Here is a 26,050-nt window from a genome sequence, read left to right as displayed (position 1 = left end):
CATCAGCATGGAAGCATGTCCTCTGGAATGGTGGCCGAAGCGTGGAAGGAGCATACGAATGTTTAGAATATCTGGCATGTAAATACCTTGCAACGCCAGCTACAAAAGTGCCATGCGAACGCCTGTTCTCACTTTCAGGTGACATTATAAATAAGAAGCAGGCAGCAGTATCTCCCGTCAATGTAAACAAACTTGTTTGTCTTAGGGATTGGCAGAATAAGAAGTAGGACTGAGTGGACTTGTAGGCTCTAAAGTTTTACATTGTTTTGTTTTTTGAGTGCAGTTATGTAACCAAAAAAAAATCTGCATTTGTAAATTACGCTTTCATGATAAAGAGGTTGGACTTCAGTACATGTATGAGGTGAATTAAAAATACTGTTTCTTTTGTTTATTATTTTTACAGTGCATATATTTGTAATAAAAAATAATAATATAAAGTGAGCACCGTGCGGTTTGTATTCTGTGTTGTAATTTAAATCAATATTGAAAATGTAGAAAAACATTCAAAAATATTTAATACATTTCAATTGGTATTCTAAGTGCAATTAATCGTGATTAATTTTTTTGAGTTAATCGCGTGAATTAACTGCGATTAATTGACAGCCCTAGTTCTTATCTGTCTTTCAGCACTTGCACTTCCAGTTCTGCATTCTTGTTTTAAATACCTTGCTTTCCCCACCCACTTCTCTTTCCCTCTAACTTTCTCTTTTGTTTTTTTTCCTTCCAGAAATGACTAAGCTTCCTGTTATTCCACTCCGTCAATTTTTCCCCCAATATTATTTTCATGTTGAGCAATATTTATTTGCCAGCAGCTTCCTTTGGAGTTTTCCTACTCTGTCTCCATTGTATTTCTGTTTTTTTGCCAATTACTTTTTATTATTAGCAGACATTATGTCCATGCCTATGTTACTCAGTTGAGCTCATGTCCCAAAGTGAAGAAGAAAAATAATAATCTGAAATTATTTTTCTCATAAATTCATAGTCTCCCAGAAAAGACTGTCAGAGGGTATTTTCAGAAAACTCAACTTTCAGTCTCCTGAAGATATTACACTTTGCATTTTAATATAACAGATCTTTCATTGTCACTGTTTTATATACTCTGTCTTCAGTGGGATTACTCAGATGTGTAAAGTTACTTGTGTGTAATAGTTTGCTGGACCTGGCCCCCAGAATACAACTATGTAGTTTCTACTGTACATTCTGAATTTGCTGTTTTCAGCGTTAGCCATCTTCAGGACTTTACAGAAGTCTGTGTGTTGCTAGACTTTTTTTTTTTCTTCTCCTCACTGCACTACTAACTTTGTGCGGAAATTAACACCTTTTAGCCTCTTAAATTATCATAAAACCTTGGTATTTAGTAGAATCCTCATCACAACTATAGATTAGAGTTAGCTTTCTGAAACTTAGAGCTGATCACAAGAGATTAAAATTAAGAATTTAATCACCACAAGCACTTCTTTCCTAAAAACAAGAATGAAAGCCTCCTCTGCACACACAAGATCTCAAGCCTAAAAGCTCAGAGAATTCACTCAGGCTTTCTCCACACTGGAAAATGTGCTAAGGATAAAATTTTTCTTGGTATAATCCAGCTCTAGTTGAAATCAATGACAAAATTCTACATTGTTAAAAGGGAGAAAGACTATCAAGGACAAACTACAAAAAACAAAGCAATAATCAAGATACTGTTGATGAACTGTAGTAGTCAGAAAAAAAACCAGAGAAACATATGTAGCTAGAATTGAAACACATAATTTGAACTATGTGTACCTCTGTGTGGCATTAATGAACCTGTGTGAAACTCAGCATGTCTTCATGTGGTTGTGTATCCCATAAATTCTGCTTTAAGTTTGGGGTTTCAGGAAGCCCCAAAACTCAAAGAAACATCTGAATTTCCAGCTGGTTTGCATCAAATCAGATGTAGTATAATGATTTTTGAGGTGTGGTTTTGTTGTAGAACCAGAAATAGGCCCACGGTTCAAAACCCATTTTGTAATAAAACTCTAAATCATATTGAGTTTGATTTATTTGGGAACATTTTGCTGAGACCTGAAAAGAAGACTACTGTGCATAAAATATCTCCCAAAATATTTGTACACTCTTCTAAAATACATACAGTATAGGAGAACAATATGTGCACAGAAAATATAAACATAGCACAAATGTATGCATATAGAGAAAAGGAGCCAGATTATCAGCCCCACTGTAGCATCCCAAAGCCAACTCATTCCAGCAGCTCAGATACGAGCTTAACTAACCCCTCTTTTGGGGAATCCTCGGGATGGTGTAGACCTGCCATAGAGGCTCCTATATACCACTCCCCTCCCAACGGAAGGGTTGTGATCAGGATAAAGGACCTGTGGTTGGAGCGTCTCTATGCAGCCATGGGCAGTCAATATAAGTTAGAGCAGCCAGGCTTAGTGCAGATCAGTTAAAGAATCCTGATGCCAAAAATGTGTTGTAAAGCCACCTTTACCCTCCTTCTGCTTCTGGTCTTGTGAACAGTGTTCATCCCTAGATTTAGCAGATTTGCTGATAGTCTCTGGAGAGCTGGCTGGTCACATGGTGCTGGCTGCCCTCGTTTCCAGCTGCTCCTGTTGATGACCAGGCTACTCACTGCAACAAAGAATTGTGGAGCGCTGTAAACAAGGAGCAGGATCCAGCCTAGCCATCTCTGATAGAGGCAATTGCTACATAAGAAGAGAATAGGAAACAGGAGATGCCCTGGGACCAGTGGGAGTACAGCTGCCAGCCAGGTGTGGGATAAGACTGTCCAGGGGTGGAAGGAATGAGGTAGCCAGGCAGGCTGAGTAAATGGAGAAGAATACCAGATAGCTGAACAGCGTGTCAAGGAAAAAAGGGGTTCAAAGGGGAAGGAACATATGTGCAAGGGGAAGTAAGAAGAAGAGGACCAGTTGGTAGTGAAACATGTGCAAGAGAACAGGTGGGAGAGCAGAAGAGGTGAGAGAGAGCAGGATGAAATGCAGAGCATTGCGTTAACAACAGATGCATGTTTAACATGTTTAAAACATTTTGTATTCCGTGTAATCCATTGATATGGTTGCCACAGGGATGTTATGGGAGGGGATGTGGTCCGTGCTATGAAAAGATTTGAGAAACCCTGATCAGGGTAAAAGTACAAATGCCTGGTGAAAAGTACATATTAGGTGGTCAAAGCAAAGTACAACCAGGAACTGATGATGTTTTTATGTACAAAAGAAAAAACCCTGTGTCTCTGCCTGTAAGAAAGACCTGAGCATATTTTGATTTAGCTCTAAGGTCACTAGCACAAATCTGACCTAGATTGGTAGTGACTGAAAGTTGATACTGTCTGATAGCTGGGTTCCATGTACAATGAACTGGTAGCCCAGTCCAGTTCTGTCTGATAACAAAATCAGCTACAGCCTTAATCGGCCTCAACTGGCCATCTCAGCAAAAAGGCCGAAGACTGAACTGGGCGTGGAGACTAGTGGTGGAGCTTGCTGATGTTGTCCCTTCACCAGAGGGGATTACTCTCCAGAGCTTAATCGAGCCAAGATTTGGCAAAGTACCTAAGCACATGCCTATCTTTAAGCCTGTGAGTTCCATTGACTTCAATAAGTCTGCACCCACACTTAAAATTAGGCATGTGCTTAGGTACCTTACTCACTTAGAGTCTCTATGCACACAAACTCCTATTGATACCAGGGGAGGTTTCATTCATGTAGATGGAAGAGCCTCCCTAATCAAATTTACAGTTAATTGCTTTGTAAAAGCAAATATGCCTTCCATTCCAAATGTATGTTTTCACTAAAATCAGCAACAGCAAATAACCTAAGTAAAACAGAGCTGTCTAGGGTATAAATATAACACACAGGGGAAGAATCAACAAGTTATTTTTGTATATTAGGGATGACCATGCATAAATGACTCGTGGCTCTGCTTTGCTCTGCTACTTATGACTTACGCAGTCATCCCCAGCACATAAAAATAACTTTTTTATGCTCCCCATTTTGTGCAATCTGTATTACAAGATAATTATTTTCTATCACAAATGTTATTTTGCTTGTTTATATCTTACTAACTAAATTAACATGGTTATCATGATCAGACTTTTAAACTGTGCTGTCACTGCATAGTGACCTGTGCCACATGACAGAACCGACTCCATCGGCTCTAGAAAGAATTCTTCAAATCAGCTAGGAAGTTCCATAGACTTAATGGAGGGAATCACATTTGAGCACTGTTGAACAGCTGGAATCTAGTACTATCTTCCAGTTGATTGGACTGTCTGCTCTCTAAAAGGAAATGCTCCAAATCATTGTTTTCAGCAACGTGCTTAAGCATGTAGTTAATAATATGGACAATAAAATTTAGAATAATATTACAACTTTTAGAATAAGCAGGATAACGTAAATGTTGAAAGTGTGCCTCCTTGGAGTTAACCCAGTCTGGGGTTTACGTTACACAGCTGATGTTCATTCACCCACACCCACCAATAAATTCTAAATGTATTGATATGTATTTGATGCATAATTAACTATATCATGCCATTTCAGTGAAGCTAATGGGTGTAGTTGGTACTCAGCACTTCTGAAAATCAGCCCACTTATTTAGGACCCTAACTGAAAATCTTAACCTGAATTCATTGACTGTGAATGGCTATAGTAATATTTAAAAATCCAGCCTATCAGTTAAACAAAAGGAAAATCCCATATTGAGAAGTCTTGTAGAATTTAATAGCAAATTAGATCTTTCTTAGATAATTTTTAAATTAACCTACAGAATTTAATAGATTATTTGTCATAGCTAATTTCAACAGCATGATCTTCAGTTTCTGTTGGCTTCCTTCCTTTTTGAATTCAATAGGACTTTTTCATAAAGGAAGTCAGTGTTTTAAACTTGTTACTGCTTCTTACATGGAGATCACATTTCAGATTTAATTTTTATCCGTGTTTTGCTTACACAGACATATCTTTCTTAATACACATTTTCTACATGGCTGCAAAAGAGCATTTGCCTGCATATTGTTCGTTGCTAAGCAAGCTAAAATATATGCAGGTCTATAGCTCCATTTTGGCTAGAGTTTGACTGACTGCAGATTTCAGATATGATCAGAGGGAAACACCTCCTTTTGACTATAAAAGGTAATAGCACAAGTCCTTATAATTTGTTATTTGTAAACTTATAAATAGCTGTTCTCTGTATGTATAGTAACCAAGACTGCTTTGGCTAGCATTATGCAAGGAGCTGCCTCCCCAGAGTCTGCTCTCGCTTCTGCTGTTGCTGCTTCCATTTTTGCTGGCCAAGGAAAAGCTGCTGACTTGGCATCCTTTGCAGCTGATAGTATTGCAAACATTCAAGACATGAGTAATGGGTGACATCTGGATCTTTACCAGAGCAAGAGGAAGCCGTCTCCTATCTACTGAAGGTAAGGAACAGAGATAGCTAATGGATGTTGGTGAGTGGCTAGGGCTTATTGAATAATAGGTTGGGGAAAACATCCAGACTCTGTGGAACGGCTTTTAGGGCAGGGTCAGATGGAAGGAAGGAAGTCAAAACAACATCCTTTAGGCTTACAATTCTACCTTCCTTTAGAGTGCCCTAACTGATGTTACACAATCCCATCTGGGACAATTTTAATTACATTTAGGCAAACTGGGTGAAATCCTAGTCCCAGAAGTTTTTGACTGACATCAACAGGAGTGTTGTCATTACTTCAGTAAGGCCAGAATTTTACCCGCTGTCTTTATTCTTCACATAGTTTACAGTAAGTTGCCCAGTCTGTATTTTCTGGGTTTTTTTTCATTTAAACAAGTTATGTTCTAATACCCTGAGACTAGGTTGTCATAACCTTACTCACTACAATTAGAGCTGTACTACTTAACTAGTCCCCTTGAAATCAGTGGGACTATTTGAAAAGTGTTGACCTCTTTATGGTGAGTGAAGGTTGCAGACTCTGGCCCGTAGGCATGCTCTCCCATCCTCGCCCTTTTCTTTCTTTCTTTCTTTCTTTCTTTCCTCCATCTAGCACCTTCCCTTCCCCCTCACTTGTGTTTTGCTGTCTTGCACATTCTTTCAATCCTTCACTCATCCATGTCTATCATTCCTTTCGTCCCGCTCTGGTCTTCTCTATCCACATCAGTCCTTCCATCCTTTTTGTCTTGTTTTTTTTTCCCCCTTCACCATTTCCTCTGTAATTTCGTCAGCTTAGTGATTAGTTCTTCATAGCCAGAAAGCTCCTAACAGGTTCAGGAGGCTTCAACAGTTGTGGAACCAGATCTAGCTCCCTGCATTTCCTAGTGTGCTCCGTTTGCAGGTCTCTTAGCACAGTCCATCACCTGCCCTCTCTTAACCATCACTAGCTTTCTCTGCCTCCTCTCAAGTTTCTCTCTCACACACTCTCTTGCCCAGACAAAAATCACACTGACCAGCCTCTCCTCCCAGCCAAACATTTAGGTTGCTCCATTTTTCCTTTTCTCTTGTTGGGAGTGGGTGTGTGGGGGAAAGGGGAGCAGTTAAATAGAGTCTTACTCAGGCTGCCCACAGGGCCCCTAAATGGAAGAAACAGGAGGAAGCATTGCATGCCTGTGCCTTTTGCTTCACAGCTATTTCACAACCATGGTTTGTGTCTTAGACCTGGGAATAAGCTGGAAGTGTTGGTGAGTGTGTATGTGTTGCTCACCAGATTATTCTGTTAGTACATAACAAGCCAGAATTGGGGAATACTTCCCACACTTTTTTATGATTTATAATTGATATATTTGTGATGATGCCTAGAGGCCCTATTGTGCTGAGCACTATACACACACTTACCAAAAAAACAATCCTTGCCCCCAAACAAAAGCTTACAAAATCTAAATAATTTTAGCCGTGTGTGTGTGTGTGTGTGTGTGTGTGTGTAAAATGAAGAACCAAAAGAATTGTTTGCCCCACAAAAAACTGGTAGATAGTGAAATCTTTTCATTTATTTTATCTGAAAAGTTTCAGAGTAGCAGCCGTGTTAGTCTGTATCCACAAAAAGAAAAGGAGGACTTGTGGCACTTTGAGAATTCTTACACATGATATACTTAGATAATCTGTTCTTCAGTTTTTTTCTAAAATGCATTTATTCAATACTTTAAGTGAAATCCAATCTTATCCATGAATTGCAGTAATGAGCAAATCTGTCTTTGAGCCTTAACACCACTGTGGAACATGAAAGTCCAACAGTGCGCATGCACACACCCACATAAAAGAGGCTAAAGCCATGTTATTGTTTCATGTGCAGTAGGAAGGACACAAAAGAAGAACAATGTTTGGCCACAGAGAGCTTTCTTCTCTTGCACATTACAGGAGGAATGCAAGTCCAGTTTTCTGACAGCGTAGTCTTTTTTTCTTTTTACTATTGCCATTGGATTCTGTGTTCAAAACCATAGAATTAAGCTTTTTTTAAAATCAAATGAGAAAAATTAAAAGAAGTCAAGGGGATTTATTATAAAGCTCCATAGTCAGCAGCATTTTTTTTCAGTATAAAATGAAGGGGAAAGGCTTCAGAGACACATTACAAGCTTCTGCTGATGTTGCAGCAATGAAATATGACTTTAAAAAACAAAACGTGACTAATATATGGACAACTATGGGCTTTAATCGCAAGAGTAATTCTATCTCATATGTTCACACTACCAGTTTCTTTGACTTCAGAGGATCTACTGGTGTGAATAAGGCTTGCAGAGCTGGATTCACAATGGACCTTGAATATAGAGGGACCTTAGTTAGTTATCCAGTTATAGTGCCATGTGAGTGTGTGTACAAAATTGCAAGTGCACAATTAGATAACCTATTTTAACACACAGCCCACTTGACTGTTCCTCAAGTGTTTTGTCTGTAGCAAACTGAGTACTTTTAACTACAGCAGTTCTACTAAATAGACATTTACAGGTGTAAATAGATCCATATGAAATAAAAAGAACATCAGCTGCTCTCGGGTTTTCTGAAGTGCTGCAACCTACAAAACAGTGAATTCTGGGCCCACCGTGCAGAGGCTGCAGGGATACTACAAAATCTATAAAAATTGTTACATAAATTTCTTATCTTTGCAACTGAAATGGACAGTGAAGTTACTACTGACTCCAATAGGATCCCACTTACCATTCTGCAAAGTAAAGCAACTTATGTAACAGTTAATTCTTTTTATGGTACTTTTTATATATTCCATTGTTCAATCTGATGTATGATTCTGCGTGGAAGAGTTTTAGATATCACAAAACTGCTTACATTAAGTTTTCCACTGGCAGAGCTAGTGTGGTGTTACCTACATTTCAGTTTACATCATTCCTTTTCACCTGGAATTGCTTTGTTCTTTCCTCAGTGACTCTCTTGAATTAATTTAATTAGCATGTTCATTGTTCAGACAGCTGTGGTAGAAATCACTGTGGGCTAAAATGTTCTGTTGGATCTGTGGAGCTCCTTTTGAAGTCAGTGGGAGACGCACACCCATATTGGAGTAAAATGTGGCCAATTAACATTCACTGTTGCTGTTAAATACCTCTTTGTTGATCTGGCATCTTTGGAAATAACTTCTAATGCTGTCTTTTTCAGAACTAGATATTTATGTTTTGGGCAAAAACAGAATTGCTCTGACCCACCCAAGTTGTAGGAGACCCATAGGAGATTTAACAGGGTTTTACACAATTCAAATTAATAGAGGAACTTTAAACCAGTTTTTATTTATAGATCCATAAAATATACCCAGTACAATGTCTCCAGTGCATCTTCGCTATCTAACATAACATATGCCTCTTAACACCCAAAGTCAAAAAGGCAATATTTTCAGTGCATTTCCTGGTTTCTTTAACCAAAGCATGGCAGACCAGTATGATCAATGTCTGCTTTGTCCCTGATAAATTTTAAACAAGTGACTAACTTATAAAATACTGAATAAAGTTTGTTTGCTCCTAATACAACAACAGTAAGGACCAAAGGATAAAACAGTGGAAAACCCAGTCTGATACAGTTCATTTTGCAACATGATGTATTCCTTAACGTACACGCATGGGCCAGGATTCTAATATTTATACCAACTAGCTGAACTGTTCATTCGGGTAAGTAGAAGGTATACATTAGATTGATATCAGCTCATGTAAAGTCTGATGCATGCTGAACTGATTCTGCTAAACAATCTGGGAGTGCTGTATTGTTAAAAGCTATGCTGCATAATTCTTAGGACCTAGTAATGTATACAGATCTACAAATGACTTAGAAATCTGAAGTAGATCTTTCTGGCTCACTCTTTAAGATGTTCATTACTGTGAGGTATCTGGTCGTTTAGGGTGAAATCCTGCACCCATGGATGTCAAGGGGAGGTTTGCTGACTTCAGTAGAGTCAGGATTTCACCACCAGTGCTTAGAGATTTGTATCCCCTTACCTCAAAAACAACAAAAATACTCAGCAGAATATTTTCCTTCATTTATTACAACATCTAGAAGAGTCAGACTTTTTGTTTTCCTTCTGGTAATTTTAATTTGCGTTTAATTTGTGAATCAACCAAAATGTGAAATTTAGTTGGCTACTTATGAGATTCTTCTATTCTTCTACGTATGAGATTCTTCTAAAGAGAATGTGGGGACTGAGTATGTATTGTAGTACCATAACAATATACATACACAAAATCAGTGCTTAACATGAAATAGTATCCACCTGTCTTGGTTGATTTGGCTGTCTCATCACAAGGCACAAATCAACTCCCCATTCAGAATTCTAGCTCGTGAATACTGTGTCAACTGCCAGTTTTCATCCTATATGTTTTAGTCACTAATGGATGATATAAGACTGGCTATATTACTGAGATACCTTCCTCTGTGGTATGGGGTCATCTGTAGCTGTCAGCAGCTGAACTGTGTACTCACAATATGTGAAATTTGTATACTTCCTCAGTTCCTTTCCACTTGCCAAGTGTTTCTTTTTCTTCTGTCTTTACTTAAACAAACATTTAGCTATGTTAATGGTCTCATATCGTTGTCTAAGACAGAGCTCATGACAGTTTGCTTTGGCTAAAATCCTCCGAGTTGCTGGGATGGGAGCTGAGAAAATGCACTGCGGGAGCTAAGGATAAAAGTAATCCATTTCCCCAGGCTGCAGAGTATCATCTGAAGTGCAGGGTGGAGCCTCCTCCTTTAGCTGGAGTAGGCTCCATGGCATACCCACACCCTGAGTGGAGAACTGGAGGGTTTGTACAGCAGCTGCTGCCATGCAGGAAGCCCACATATAGCTGAGCCAGGCCAGGTGTGCATGTTACCTATGTGTATCCCCATCAAGCTCTGACCTCCTTCCCCTTGCTCAGCAGAACAGCATTGGCCCTACTCCTTGGGGAGCAGAGGTGAGAGCTAGATTTTGGCTTTAGTGAAATAGTCAAAGCTTCATAATTAAGAGAAAAAAATGGCACACTGCACTATAAGGTAGATTCATGATTTCTGTCTGTCTCTTTGATTGGTACTTGATACTGATCATCAGAATGTTAATTATTAACAAAGCGAAGTCATTCATTACTGGAAATCTGAAACATCTGTCTGGCTTCTATAGTTCATCAGCCCAGGTTCTCTGTTTACTTCTCCCCCACAGTATGTGATATCTCTGAACTGTTACTTAACTTTGATAACTTATTTCATGATGCATAGCCCTTTTCTGCCAATAAGGCACAAAGGGTCAGATTCTACTTTCAGACAATCCCAGTCACTGTAGTGGAGCTGCACAGGTGTAAATTAGATCAGAATTTGGTTTTGATCTTCGGGCTCAAATGTGCCATGAGGTCACAGCCCCATGCTGGGGACAGTGACAAAGTGAATTGCTGAAGCGTTAGCTCAAAGAAGCCTAAGGCATGGAGTTCCCAGGAGGCAAAGTCACCTCACCAACTTTCAGAACGTACGTACTTTCCTCAGAACCCTCTCTGCTCCCTGCCCTTCCCCACTCAAATAGCACAGCTGGCCAGAAGGAGTCCATTTGTTTAAAGGAATTCTGGGACTGCAGTGGTGCCCAGCCCCTCTCTGCTACATAAAGGGGGGGAAATATTCCTTTTGCCCTCCCCAGTGATATACCTGCTGCAGGGGCTGACTTCCTTGGGTTTTGCAAATCTGTCAGCTAAATCCAATGGAAAATCGTACATTGAGATACAATGTGTGGGTTTGTAACACACTTTGAGCAACTCAGATCCCAATATCAAAGAATGGATTATCATGGTCTATAAGTGTAATATCTGTGATAGATGACATTGTGAATTTATATTTTGCTTAGCTTTTTCAGATAAGCACCTGGAAGCCAGAATAAAAATAATTGCTGGCACATTTTTAAAGTGTGAGGAGAAGTTGTATTATATGCTGGAGGAACAAGCTAGGGGCGGAGCTCTTCTTGACCTGCTGCTCACAAACTGGGAAGAATTAGTAGGGGAAGCAAAAGTGGATGGGAACCTGGGAGGCAGTGACCATGAGATGGTCGAGTTCAGGATCCTGACACAAGGAAGAAAGGAAAGCAGCAGAATACGGACCCTGGACTTCAGAAAAGCAGACTTTGACTCCCTCAGGGAACTGATGGGAAAGATCCCCAGGGAGAATAACATGAGGGGGAAAGGAGTCCAGGAGAGCTGGCTGAATTTTAAAGAATCCTTGTTGAGGTTACAGGGACAAACCATCCCGAAGTGTAGACAGAATAGTAAATATGGCAGGCGACCAGCTTGGCTTCACAGTGAAATCCTTGCTGATCTTAAACACAAAAAAGAAGCTTACAAGAAGTGGAAGATTGGACAAATGACCAGGGATGTGTATAAAAATATTGCTCGGGCATGCAGAGTGAAATCAGGAAGGCTAAATCACACCTGGAGTTGCAGCTAGCGAGAGATGTTAAGAGTAACAAGAAGGGTTTCTTCAGGTATGTTAGCAACAAGAAGAAAGCCAAGGAAAGTGTGGGCTCCTTACTGAATGAGGGAGGCAACCTAGTGACAGAGGATGTGGAAAAAGCTAATGTACTCAATGCTTTTTTTGCCTCTGTCTTCACGAACAAGGTCAGCTCCCAGACTACGGCACTGGGCAGCACAGCATGGGGAGGAGGTGGCCAGCTCTCTGTGAAGAAAGAAGTGGTTCGGGACTATTTAGAAAAGCTGGATGTGTACAAGTCCATGGGGCCGGATGCGTTGCATCCGAGAGTGCTAAAGGAATTGGCGGATGTGATTGCAGAGCCATTGGCCGTTATCTTTGAAAACTCATGGTGATCCGGGGAAGACTGGAAAAAGGCTAATGTAGTGCCCATCTTTAAAAAAGGGAAGAAGGAGGATCCTGAGAACTACAGGCCAGTCAGCCTCACCTCAGTCCCTGGAAAAATCATGGAGCAGGTCCTCAAGGAATCAATTCTGAAGCACTTAGAGGAGAGGAAAGTGATCAGGAACAGTCAGCATGGATTCACCAAGGGCAAGTCATGCCTGACTAATCTAATTGCCTTCTATGATGAGATAACTGGTTCCGTGGATGAAGGGAAAGCAGTGGCCGTGTTATTCCTTGACTTTAGCAAAGCTTTTGACACGGTCTCCCACAGTATTCTTGTCAGCAAGTTAAAGAAGTATGGGCTGGATGGATGCACTACAAGGTGGGTAGAAAGTTGGCTAGATTGTTGGGCCCAACGGGTAGTGATCAATGGCTCCATGTCTGGTTGGCAGCTGGTATCTAGTGGAGTGCCCCAAGGGTCGGTCCTGGAGCCGGTTTTGTTCAATATCTTCATTAATGATCTGGAGGATGGTGTGGATTGCACCCTCAGCAAGTTTGCGGATGACACTAAACTGGGAGGAGTGGTAGATACGCTGGAGGGTAGGGATAGGATACAGAGGGACCTAGACAAATTGGAGGATTGGGCCAAAAGAAATCTGATTAGGTTCAGCAAGGACAAGTGCAGAGTCCTGCACTTAGGACGGAAGAATCCAATGCACCGCTACAGACTAGAGACCGAATGGCTAGGCAGCAGTTTTGCAGAGAAAGACCTAGGGGTGACAGTGGACGAGAAGCTGGATATGAGTCAACAGTGTGCCCTTGTTGCCAAGAAGGCCAATGGCATTTTGGGATGTATAAGTAGGGGCATTGCCAGCAGATTGAGGGACGTGATCATTTCCCTCTATTCGACGTTGGTGAGGCCTCATCTGGTGTACTGTGTCCAGTTTTGGGCCCCACACTACAAGAAGGATGTGGAGAAATTGGAAAGAGTCCAGCAAAGGGCAACAAAAATGATTAGGCGTCTGGAACACATGACTTATGAGGAGAGGCTGAGGGAACTGGGATTGTTTAGTCTACGGAAGAGAAGAATGAGGGGGTATTTGATAGCTGCTTTTAACTACCTGAAAGGTGGATCCAAAGAGGATGGATCTAGACTATTCTCAGTGATAGCAGGTGACAGGACAAGGAGTAATGGTCTCAAATTGCAGTTGGGGAGATTTAGGTTGGATATTAGGAAAAACTTTTTCACTAGGAGGGTGGTGAAACACTGGAATGCGTTACCTAGTGAGGTGGTGGAATCCCCTTCCTTAGAAGTTTTTAAGGTCAGGCTTGACAAAGCCCTGGCTGGGATGATTTAGTTGGGGATTGGTCCTGCTCTGGGCAGGGGGTTGGACTAGATGACCTCCAGAGGTCCTTCCAACTCTGATATTCTGTGATTCTATATGGCATGCCTCCTAATGAAATGAAAGGTGAATGTGTGAGAGTGAACATGTTGCTCTCTCTGGATTGGTTGCTGCTTGGATAGGATATAAGGATTCTCTACAGTTAATGGAGGTCTTCTTTTAGCTCAAGTGGTAGTGTTCTGGTTTTTTTGGAGATGTAGGACTAGGGTTCTAGACCTGCCTGTGCTGGTGTGTGCGGTATATTGCAGAGGTGTAGTAGCCTCTCTATAGTTAAGAGTGAAAGCAGGATTCCATTTTGTACGGCTAGTTTTGGATTTCCTTTTCTAACTCCCATCTCCAACAGAAGAGAACGAAAAGATTAAATCCTTATCCTTTCCGATTTTAAGAGCTGAGTCTCCAGGACAATCTATTCTGGAAATTTTGAATAAATTGAGCATGAACTCTTCAAGATTAAAAACCTTAAAATTGGCTCCTTTTTAAAATGCTGGAAAAGTCTCTTATATTTTGGTCTGTCCCTCTGTTTGTCCAACAAAATCATATTGCAGCACAACACTGGAGACAGGTGGATTTTGACATTGTCACATGCAGTAAGCGCTTTCAAGGATGTAAACAATAGAATGTTTAGGGCTAAAGATGGCAGCCCCCTTATCTTGGTGAGGACTCACTTGCACAAGCAGTCCAATTTACTTCAGTGGGACTACTCCACTAAGTGCTCAGCCTGAGAACAATCTTGCCCATAAGAGATTGCCATTGTTTGAAAACTAGCCATGATTCTCCATCATTGAAGCTGATGGAAAAAAATAAAAGGCCAAAGAATAATATTCTATGATAGCCATTACCATTGACAAATTCCTACGCCAGCCAAAGCAAAAGTATTGGACTGCTGTATTGTTTGTACTGGGAAGCGTACAGACAGCCTGATTGCTCAGCAGGGTGGCACCCACAGAGAAGCTGAGCACAGTCTAATCTTAGATGAACAAATAATGAAGAGGCAGTTTGAGGCTGGTTTGTGTTGGGCCCCTTCCATTTTCCCTTTAAAAAAATATAAAAACTATTTAACACTAAGCAGTGAAAACAGAAGCAGCTGTTTCAAGCTGAAAGCATTTTCTTCTGAACAAAGAAGTTAACTTAGTTATTGAAGCTTCTTCAGGGAGGTGGTGGCACAGTCACACATGTTGCAGTTTAATGCCCTGCAAAAAGTGCTGCAGAAAAGCTCTTGCCTCATCGCATCCAATGAGTTTTAAGCGACTACTTTGATTTATTTGTCTCTTCCTTTGTCTACTGTTTCCAGTGAAGGACAGTTGAAAGTGAGTTGAAAGCTATTTAAGCACAGAACCCAAATATAACATGAGCATAACTAAAAAGGATACAGACTTTATCAATGATTCATGTGCTCTGCTTTAAGGTAACGTATTATGTAGTATAGTTACAATGGGCTAAATTAATCTCCAAAACCCTGTGCAGTTACGCCAGCATTAATTTGACCAGTGCATCCTACCTAGACCTTTATTTGATGGCTAAGTATCTTGGGGGAAAAAACCCTCCGTTTCAGTCAAATCATTTTTTCTGAGCAAACTGAATTGCCTTAATTTAACAGTATAAGTAGAGCCCTGCAAATCCGTGGCTATCCGCTTGAGATCCGTGAACCATTTTTGTGGATCAGATGTGGACAGGGCTCTAAGTATAAGCAGACTGTCCTAAAAGGGTTAACATTTTAGCATTGTTGAACGCAGAACACAAGTTGCATGTTAAAGTACAAAAAATGTTTTACAGCATGTTCTGAATAATTATTTAGTTGTCGTATGCCAGTTCAGTTGATACCTATTTGGCTATTCTGATGGACATAGAAGCACTGTTTTTCTACTATAATGCCAGAGACACTGTCTATGTTTCAGTCCTCTGAGATTTCTCCCCCTTTTCCTCCATATTGGCTGCCTTCAGTTTACTTTCCAAATACAGTATGTGCGCTGGAATTAGGTAGCATGTTTTGGATGTTAGTGAAGCAATGTTTTACTTTATTGTAAAATTTCTTACACATGTGGGTGTTTAGCCACGTGAGTGTTCTTTGTTTTCCTAAAAATATACTCAGGTCACGTCATTCTATTTCAGTTCAGCAGTTTAAAATACATATTGATACCCTGCACTTGGTGGGGTTTTATAACAAGTAAAATGTGTTGGATTTATTTTGTCTACTTGGAACTAAAAATGCTAGAAAGCTCTCAAACAGCTGTGAGGAGAAGCAGAACTCATATTTCATTGGAGACTTTAATTCAGTTGAGTAGCACTCTTTTAAAAGTAGGAGAATAAGATTTCTTTTTTTGAAACGGTTTCTTTTTGAAGAGTGAAATTTTGGTAAGAGATAGGTTCCTAATATTGAGCCTGATTGTGAAAGTCTTGTGTGCATGGAATTTCCATTAAATTTAAATGGGAGTTCTGCAAAATGCAGTGTGTGCAGGATCAGATCCATTGTCTAATTGTGTTTGATATTAAATTAATATAATATAAACAATGACTTCTTAGGACACTTTATAAGGACTTTCAGCACATGGCTTATTTTGTAACCAAACTAATCTGAATGAAAGCACCTATTTGTTTTTCCAGGTAAAAAGAACAGTCTGTCTCCTTTAGCCACCTAGATCTATGTACAGGGATTCATTTGAACCTCTGTGCATTTGCTACACAAAAATTCACACTTCCTAAATTTCACTTTGAGTTTTAGGTTGAAACAATACTAGAATCTCAAAGGCAAGCAAAACTCATTAGAAAGCACCAATTTTCCCTGGTTTGGTGCTGAAATTGTGTGACATTGAATTTCTCCTGGCTTCAGTGTGAGATTCACAAATTGGTTCAGATTTATCTGAATTTGGTCTCAGGTTCACTGGAATCTTTCAAAAATAACAAGGAGTCCGGTGGCACCTTAAAGACTAACAGATTTATTTGGGCATAAGCCTTTGTGGCTAAAAAACCACTTCTTCAGATGCATGGAATGAAAATTGGTCTGTCATTTTCACTCCATGCATCTGAAGAAGTGTTTTTTTACCCACGAAAGCGTATGCCCAAATAAATCTATTACTCTTTAAGGTGCCACTGGACTCCTTGTTGTTTTTGTGTATACAGACTAACACGGCTACCCCTGATGCTTGGAATCTTTCGGTGAACTTGAGCTAAATTTCATATTTGTGATATGCCCCAGAACCAACCAAGCGTCACATGCTTTTTGTGTTTTATATCCCAAGTTTCCCACAGCTCTCACTCTAGTTATGTCACAGCTGAAGATGAGTTGGGTTTGCAATGTGTTGATAGCTGTGTTGAGAGAGCTTGCACAATACCTACCTTAAGTCATGTCTATTAGCCCTACATTTTTATGAGCACTGAATTCATAAAAAACACCCTTTAGCCTACATAGAGAATTTCATAAGATTCTGATATATTATATACTTCTATAAAACTGTATATATAATTGTTAGGACTATATTGAAATAAATTTGGTCAGTCTAAAATCCTTGGGGGTTGCGGGAGTGTATATGCCTGGCTCTTCCAGTACAAATGGGAAGTGTGGTCACCGTGGGTTTGGGGACGTTTATATGGCACGAGGGAGCAGAGGTCTAGCATTACTTAGATATTGTTGCTTTTGTCCTTTTGATCTAGATCCTTAACTTTCAATAACTGGATCATAATGCATCAGAAATGCACATGTGATTCTTGGGTTCGAGAAAAGAAACTTTTCTGACAATTTAACTCTCTTTACTTACAAGCAAACTGTGTAGCCTAATGGGCTGCAGCTTTTGACAATAGCAAATTGAAGCTGGCCCTCAGGCAAGAAGTCCCTTCCCTACCCTGCCCTGAACCATTGTACAGTACGATCCCCTACAGAGTTGTGGGGTCAGCTATGCTGATTTTCTGAGGCCAGCACAACTGGTGATTCTGACCCCAGAATTGACTACTCATGCCCAGGCAATGATCCAGTATGGTATATGGGTCCTCAAGTAGTTGCACTTTCCTCATCATGAGTAAATAATGAGGCTGTACTCTCTGGATGTTAAGCAGGTTTAACCCATTGTTTAACCCATGGCTTTTGCACGAGTCACTTGATTGATCTACCTCTCCAGGTCATGCTCTGTTGACAGCCCTTGGCTGCATCCTCAAACACATGCCTGCCTGGACCTCACACATCCCAAAGCTTTGTCTGTCAGATGCACGTCACTTGGATGGAATAATTCAGTCTGCTATGATACTGACTAACTAGAGGCAAGAACTGGCCACTAGCCTTTTCTGCTGATTGGTTATCTTTCTGCATCTTCCAGGTGCCTGAAGATAACCCTCCAAAATCCTGGGGAGCCAGACAGACCACCCCAACATCATCACAGAGAATACAGCCTAACTCAGTCCAGTATTGCCGACAATGGGTGCTGGAATAGATCTTCAAGCCACCTTAAAAAGCCATTCTTGAAGGTGGAGTGGGGCCATAAGACTGTACCCAGTCTATTAGGAGAGCCAAGGGTTGTGCTCATTTCACAGCCAACAAACCCTTCTACTAAGGGTTGAGATGAGCACAAGACATCCTCTATTGCAGGATGTCACAGAGTCCCATGTTCTTCTGGCTGGCCAAGTATCTGACACTGTAGCGACAGATTCAAATGCTGTCTGCTTGGAGAGTGGGAAGAGGCTACCGCAGAGGCAGCAGGGAAGGAAAAGGCTGAAGAACATAAACTGACCAGCAGTGTAGCACTGGTCTGGCAGGGTACTACTGTTTTTATGTCATTCATTGACCCTATAGAAAATACAGCGGAAGATCATGAAACTATAGCTAAAGACCACGACCAAACTCCCATTGAATTCACTGGGGCCAGTATTTCACCCTATAATTGTATCTACAGTACATGGCAAGGGGGAATAATAATAAGCATTTATGTAGTGCTTTATAACAAGTTAACTAATGTAAAGCTTACTCGGATCAAAGTCCTAGTATTAGAACGCCAAAACCCAGGGCAGGCACTGCTGTTACGCAGCAGATAAAAGTGATCATTTTAGTTGTTCCCTCTTGATGCATATTAAAATCATCTCCCTTTCCCCCTACAAGAGTCTGTCTGTTCACAAAAACAATTGCTCCTGCCAGCTGAGATGTGCCATCTGCATCGAAGTGCAGAATTGTGACCGTTTGCATTGGGTGAAAGATTCTTTCAAATTCTGAGTGAGATTTTATATTGCTTTGTTGGAAAACACCACAGAACCATTCAAAACAGGCTTGAGATACTTAAAACAGCTGACTGGAAATTAGAGTATGTTGAGTGGAACTTTACTCCAAATGAGTGAGACCTGCAGGTATGGTACATGTTAAGGGCCTGACCCTACCAGGAGCTGAGTACCTCCTGTGAGGTGCCGAGAAACCTCAACTTCCATTAATTTCAGTGGGAATTGTGGAAGCATCCACTAGACAGAGCTCTGCTGGCCTAATCCAAAGCTCACTGAGGTTAACAGGAGTCTCCATTATTTTTAATTAGCTTTGGATCAGGCCCTAAATGTGTTCTATGTGGTTTTGTTCTTTTATATGGGAAGTGCAGTTCCAGTGTTTCCAATACTAAAATTAAATGTTTTGCACCCTCCTTCCAAGTTAACTTGATATGCCTCTGCTCAGAGCAAGGTGCTACAGGACAAAACAGTCCATTTTGTGGGTAACTGGTGACAGGAGTGATAGGAGTGGCTGCAAAAGTGATTCTGAACCTATGCAAAAGGCTCACTTCCATTTTTACCTATGAATTTTTAACTGTCAGAAATGCCCATTTAGGAAAAGCATTTGCCTGAGAGTGGAATGTCGCCAGGAGCAGGAAATCAGAGAGCACAGAAGAAAGGAAGTGCAAAAGCCAAAGTAGCAATGGGTGAGAATTTAGAGTCCAGTCCTGCCAGATGCTGTGTGCCTGGTGCAAAGTGTTGAGCCTCCTCAACTTTCATTGCCAGCACCTTGCAATAGGTTTGGGCCCCAGGATAGCAGTAAGTGCTGATCTTTCCACTGCAGCCACCTGTATTTCAAGGGCCTTGTCATTGATTTTCGTGGCTAGACGTTTTGTTGGTTTATTTTTAATAACTTTTCCCCACTCCCTGTTTCTACTTAAAGTGTTAGAAATTTGGTTCTCTCGAACCGTTTGACTACAATTTGAACATGCGACCTGAAGCCCCAATCCTGCAAGCTGCTCTGCATGAGGAGACCCCTACAGCTGCAGGAGCCCCCCTGCCTTCATGTAGGCAGAGAGATCTGCCAGCTGAGAGAATCTTGCAGATTGGGGCTTCAGGTTGCATGTTCAAATCTTAGTCAAACCGTTGGGGCCTAAGCGAGGGTCATACCCCAGGACAATTTAGATTTGGCTGTTTCTGTATAAATTATGCTGTTCTATGCAGGTTGGAAATTTACTGCATGAATAATGTATAAGTTGCAGTGTAAACACTCAGATTTCTTTAGTATCATGTATAAACTAGTGAGAAGATTTAAAATCTGTTACTGTACTTGAGATACTGCAATTTTTCAGAACCAGAAAATAACGCTATTGAATACACAGCAAGTTTTAAAATCTCTACTTGCTAGGCAAGGAAACAGAAAACTTTATAGTTTTTATTTGGATTATGCTAATAAATTGGCTTGGTATTTTCAGGACTCTATTATATGCATGGTTTCAGTCAGGCCCACCGACAGCAATTCCAGGCCCCAGGGCAGAACAGTCAATGGGCCCCCGCTGGTGCCCAGCGAGCTGCTGGCTGCACTACTGGGTGCTCTCTTCCAGCACAGCCAGGGCTTCCCCATGCCCGCTTGGCTGCCTTGGCCGCCGCCAGTACCACCCCGCACGTGCCTAGGACTAAGGCACCGACTTCTAGATTTCCTGGGGGTGCTTGATCCCCCACTCTGTTCTAGGCCCCTTTCCCCATTGCCCCACTCCACCTCTTCCCACCCATGCTCTGCCCCCTCCCCCCGAAGGCACCCCATATAGAACTGGTGCCTCCCCATAATGGGGAGGGGCACAATTTAAAGCGCAGGTCACGTGTTCCCCCTGTGCCCAGCCCAGGGCCACCATGCTCTCCCTGCCCCATGTTACCTGCGGCGGAGGGGAGGGTGCTTTATCCTCTCGCTGTGCCTCCTGGCGTGTTCCGTCACACTCCCTGGCAGGCAGGAGCCCAAGACAGAGCCGCTTTTAACGCTGGCCCCTCCCGGTCATTGCTCTGCAGCTATGCCCGGCAGCTGCCTGAGAGAGCCTGGCTGGGGAGGAGGCGGCTTCTGCTCCCCGCCCGGCTCGGTTGCCAGGGACCCTGGCACCTAAGCCCGGGCAGGGAGTGGAAATCACCTCCCCAGCCAAGCTCTCTCAGGCAGCTGCTGCACAGGGCTGCAAAGCAGTGCCTCAGTGGCTGCAAGGGGCTGGTCCCACCACTTCCACTCCTGGCATCTGGGGCATGCGTCGCACAGGCCTGCCCCACCTCTTTCCACCCTCCCCACCCCTCCCGCTGCTCCTCCCAGTGCCTCTGGCACACCGCCAAACAGCTGACGGCGGCGGGCGGGAGGCAGTGGGGGGAAGGGGATGAGCTGATCAGTGGTGACTGCCGCTGGCAGGAGGCTCTGTGTGGGGAGGAGGGGCTTATGCTGCTACCGCAGCAGTGGTGGTGGCTGGGGGTCCCAGGCCCTTTTAAATCGCCCAGGCCCATGGGCAATTGCCCCCTTTGCCCCTCCCTGTCGGCGGGCCTGGTTTCAGTTCTGTTGTATTGGCTTGTGACTGGCAATGTAGACAGCTGTGCTTTAAATCAATTTCTGCTAACTAAAGGCCCAAATTAAAAAAAGAAAAATAACTGAGCTTTAGATTTAAATAGCACTCCATGTATTGGGTGAAAATGGAGAACAATTTGTCATAAAGTTTTTTTTTAACAAAGCTGTTAATTCCACATGCAAAAATGTACTGTGCAATTTTGAAAAAATAGTTTCTAATTTGCATCTTACCACATATAGTAAAGCATAAGATTTCAAGCTCTACTCTCATTTTACTCAGGGCTTGATCCTGCTCCCATTCAAGGCAGTGGGAGTTTTCTCATTGACTTGAATGGGAGAAGGATCAAGCCTTCAGTGAGGTTATTATAAAATATAAATGTACATCATGTAACAAACCAAATTGCTTAGGGGCCAACCCTGAAAGGTTTTCTGTTCTTAAATGGCATGCCCTGTTAGTTGATCGGGAACCCTTTCTCATGTGCCTCCCTTTGTAAATTTCTGGTTGTTTTTTTTATAAAAGTCACTTACATGCCAAAGACATCTGCATAAGTAACCTGTTTTCTGCAATACTTAACACATCTTCCCTTATTTGAATTATGTAGCAGTATGTTATCGTTTTCTTAATTGAACCCTTGGTATACAATTCTCTAAGCTTTTCAATACCTAGAGAAGAAAGCACACATTTCGGCAGCTGTAGCAAGAATCATAATGCAGTTTAGATCCAACTGTTATTTTGTCCCTGAGAAATGTTATGTTTTCTGCTCAGTTTCCTTTGCTACTGTGACAAAGTTCCTGCTCTACCTTGGTGGGTCTTGTGCTTATTGGCGGATTTGCTTGCCTTGGAGCTTCACGGCAGCCCTCAGCTTGGCCGTTTTTCTGAACCCACAGTCCAGGTCGACTCCTCCTGTGTCTGACCAGGAGTTGGGAGGATTTGGGGGAACCTAGGCCCGCCCTCTACTCTGGGTTCCAGCCCAGGGCCCTGTGGAATGCAGCTGTCTCGAGTGCCTCCTGGAACAGCAGAGCGACAGCTACAACTCCCTGGGCTACTTCCCCATGGCCTCCTCCCAACACCTTCTTTATCCTCACCATAGGACCTTCCTCCTGGTGTCTGATAATGCTTGTACACCTCAGTCCTCCAATAGTTGGCGTTCTCACTCTCAGCTCCTAGTGCTTCTTGCTTCCAGCTCCGCACACGCACAGCACAAACTGAAGTGAGCTCCTTTTTAAAATGCAGGTGCCCTGATTAGCCTGCCTTAATTGATTCTAGCAGCTTCTTGATTGGCTGCAAGTGTTCTAATCAGCCTGTCTTAATTGTCTCCAGAAGGTTCCTGATTGTTCTGGAACCTTCCCTGTTACCTTACCCAGGGAAAAGGGACCTACTTAGCCTGGGGCTAAGATATCTGCCTTCTATTACTCTCCTATAGCCATCTGACCCGACCCTGTCACACTTCTTTTGGCTGATTCTCTCTCAGAAGTTTTGTTCTCTTAAAAGAAAAATATTCAATATAGAGAAGTAGGTATTGAAAACTTCACCATAGTGGGGAAATATTATATATACACACACATATCCAGACACACACACACACACCCAGAGAGAGAGAGACAAAAAATCTGAATTGGCTCTGGAGGAAAGAAAAGGTTGAGAAATCCTTTGCATTCCGGGGTATGAAGCCATTTTTCTTGTTTATTTAGCGCACAGTGCTGGGATTTTAATGTTCAACCAGAAAGCAACCGTTCTTCAGCAAGAACTGAATGTTATGTAAGAGAAATCAAGTGTAACATTAAGGTTTCCAATTGTGTGTATAAATTAGTAATTATTTATTCTATTGACTTGTTTGTAAATTGTATCTCCAATGAATGTATTCACACAATTCTGTAATTTGCCCACAATCCTTGAATTTCATTTATTCCTCACTGACTCTGTACCCAGCATAGTAAATATCATTAAAGTAGCTAACCTTTTAATAAAAAAAAACCTTCCCTGTTACCTTACCCAGGGAAAAGGGACCTACTTAGCCTGGGGCTAATATATCTGCCTTCTATTACTCTCCTATAGCCATCTAGTCCGACCCTGTCACACTACATTAATTCTACATGCATTAACTAGCACCATTACTGTAGGCACAGAAACTAAAAATACACCTTTAACTCTTTCTATGAGTGAAATAATGAATATTAAATAATTTGTCTTATAATTGCTGAAAGATTTTTGTTTTGTTTTGCTCTGTTTCTTTGACTGGACTGTGGAAAGTTTCACTGAGGGCTCTAGTCTGAGCTCTTTCCTCACTCAGCGTTTCTTTCCAAAATGCTTTGTGTAATTAAATAATACAACAAATGAGTTAAATTTTTGTTTTGTTTTGTTTTAAAAAAAAGGAGTGGGAGAAAAAGAAATTAAGAGTTACAGGCAAAGAAAAATGGGATTTCCCGCAGGGATTTGAAAGGAGATGCAGAGTTATAGAGGAAGAGAGATAGAGGAAGTCTGTTCCAGACAACAGGAAGGGGAAAGCTCTCATGCCAAGCAATGGCAAGCTAGTATGTATTTTGGCGGGAAAGGATTGAGATGGAGAGACAATGAGGAGCCCAGTATTAGAGACATGATCCTGTTGAAGTCAAAACGAGTCTTTCCACTGACTTTAATGGGAAGTGTATCAGCTCTTTTTGCAAAGATCTGAACTCCTGCTCTGGAGTTACTTATGCTGGGTAAAAGGGCTGGAGTAGTGTAAAGAAGATCTACAAGCCACAGATCCAGCCAAGAGAATCTAGCACAGGTACTGGGTATTACAGCTTCAGGCTGACCTCCTAGCTCAGGTGTAGAATGTGTGCTTAGGCATAGAAAGAGACTATTACATCAAGACAGGCTCCCAGGACTCTAAACTATACTGGGGGCCATTCCAGTCCTGAGAGCCGCCTGGAGTCAGGTGGGTGCAAAGGTGGCGTAAAGCCACCATAGTCTGTCCCTGTCCCACATTGTAGCTTCATATTCTGTGTTGTGACTTAGAGGCAAAGCACAGAATTTCACCCTAGATCAGCAGTATGAGAGGTAGAGAGAAGCGCGGTCTGTTGGGTAGGGTGGAACTGAGTCTCTGGGAGATTTAAAAAGTTACAGGCTTTCTCCCAGACTTGACTGTATTTTAAAGAAACCTTACTGAGGGCGCAGGAACAAACTAACCCAACGTGCAGAAAGAATAGCAAATATGGCAGGTGACCGGCTTGGCTTAACAGGGAAATCTTTGCTGAAGCTTACAAGAAGTGGAAACTTGGACAGTTGACTAGGGAGGAGTATAAAAATATTGCTCAAACATGCAGGGGTGTAATCAGGAAGGCCAAAGCACAATTGGAGTTGCAGCTAGCAAGGGATGTGAAGGATAACAAGAAGGGTTTCTACAGGTATGTTAGCAACAAGGTCAGGGAAAGTGTGGGATCCTTACTGAATGGGGGAGGCAACCTAGTGACAGATGATGTGGAAAAAGCTGAAATAGTCAATGCTTTTTTTGCCTTGGTCTTCACAGACAAGGTCAGCTCCCAGACTGCTGCACTGGGCAGCACAATATGGGGAGGAGGTAAGCAGCCCTCAGTGGTGAAAGAACAGGTTAAGTACTATTTAGAAAAGCTGGACATGTACAAGTCCATGGGTCTGGATCTAATGCATCTGAGGGTGCTGAGGGAGTTGGCGAATGTGATTGCAGAGCCATTGGCCATTATCTTTGAAAACTCGTGGCCATCGGGGGAGGTCCCAGACAATTGGAAAAAAGACAAATAGAGTGCCCATCTTTTAAAAAAGGGAAGAAGGAGAATCTGGGGAACTGCAGGGCTGGTCAGCCTCACCTCAGTCCCTGAAAAATAATGGAACAGGTTCTCAAGGAATCCATTTTGAAGCACTTGGAGGAGAGGAGGGTGATCAGGAACAGTCAACATGTATTCACCAAGGGCAAGTCATGCCTGACCAACCTGACTGCCTTCTATGATGAGATAACTGGCTCTGTGGCTATGGGGAAAGCGGTGGATGTGATGTATCTTGACTTCGGCAAAGCTTTTGATAGGTCTCCCACAATACTCTTGCCAACAAGTTAAAAAAGTATGGATTGTATGGTAAGGTGGATAGAAGGCTGGCTAGATCGTCAGGCTCAATGGGTAGTGATCAACGGCTCGATGTCTAGTTGGCAGCCACTATCAAGTGGAGTGCCCCTGGGTCTGTCCTGGGGCCAGTTTTGTTGAACATCTTAATTAATGATCTCGATGATGGGATAGATTGCACCCTCAGCAAGTTTGCGGATGACACTAAGATGGGGGGAGAGGTAGATATGCTGGAGTGTAGGGATAGGGTCAAGAGTGACCTAGAGAAATTGGAGGATTGGGCTAAAAGAAATCTGATAAGGTTCAACAAGGACAAGTGCAGAGTCCTGCACTTAGGACAGAAGAATCCCATGCACTGCTACGGGCTGGGGACCAACTGGCTAAGCGGCAGTTCTGCAGAAAAGGACCTGGGGATTACAGTGAACGAGACGCTGGATATGAGACAACAGTGTGCCCTTGTTGCCAAGAAGGCCAATGGCATATTGGGCTGTATTAGTGGGAGCATTGCCTGCAGATCGAGAGAAGTGAGTATTCCTCTCTATTCGGCACTCTTGAGGCCACATCTGGAGTACTGTGTCCAGTTTTGGTCCCCCCACTACAGAAAGGATGTGGAAAAATTGGAGAGAGT

The 26,050-nt window shown here is 42.1% G+C and overlaps 1 protein-coding gene across 48 annotated transcripts in view; it reads left to right on the top strand.

The window, feature by feature from the left end:
• Positions 1-26,050, top strand: part of MBNL1 (muscleblind like splicing regulator 1) — a 197,511-nt gene that overhangs the window by 79,639 nt on the left and 91,822 nt on the right. For 2 of the 48 annotated variants that reach the window (XM_037909365.2, XM_037909363.2), the window contains exon 2: positions 5,376-5,407. The exons of 43 other annotated variants lie outside the window; for them this stretch is intronic. The gene's annotated coding sequence lies outside the window, so the exon portion shown is untranslated. Of the gene's footprint in view, positions 1-5,310; positions 5,408-26,050 lie in introns of those variants that run through there. 3 more of the 48 variants (XM_037909356.2, XM_043521834.1, XM_043521808.1) reach the window with 3 other exon arrangements.

Source organism: Chelonia mydas, chromosome 9, assembly GCF_015237465.2.
Source record: "Chelonia mydas isolate rCheMyd1 chromosome 9, rCheMyd1.pri.v2, whole genome shotgun sequence".
Lineage (NCBI taxonomy): Eukaryota > Metazoa > Chordata > Testudines > Cheloniidae > Chelonia > Chelonia mydas.
Note: the sequence above shows the minus strand (reverse complement) of the source record. Positions and strands in the feature narration are given on the sequence as shown.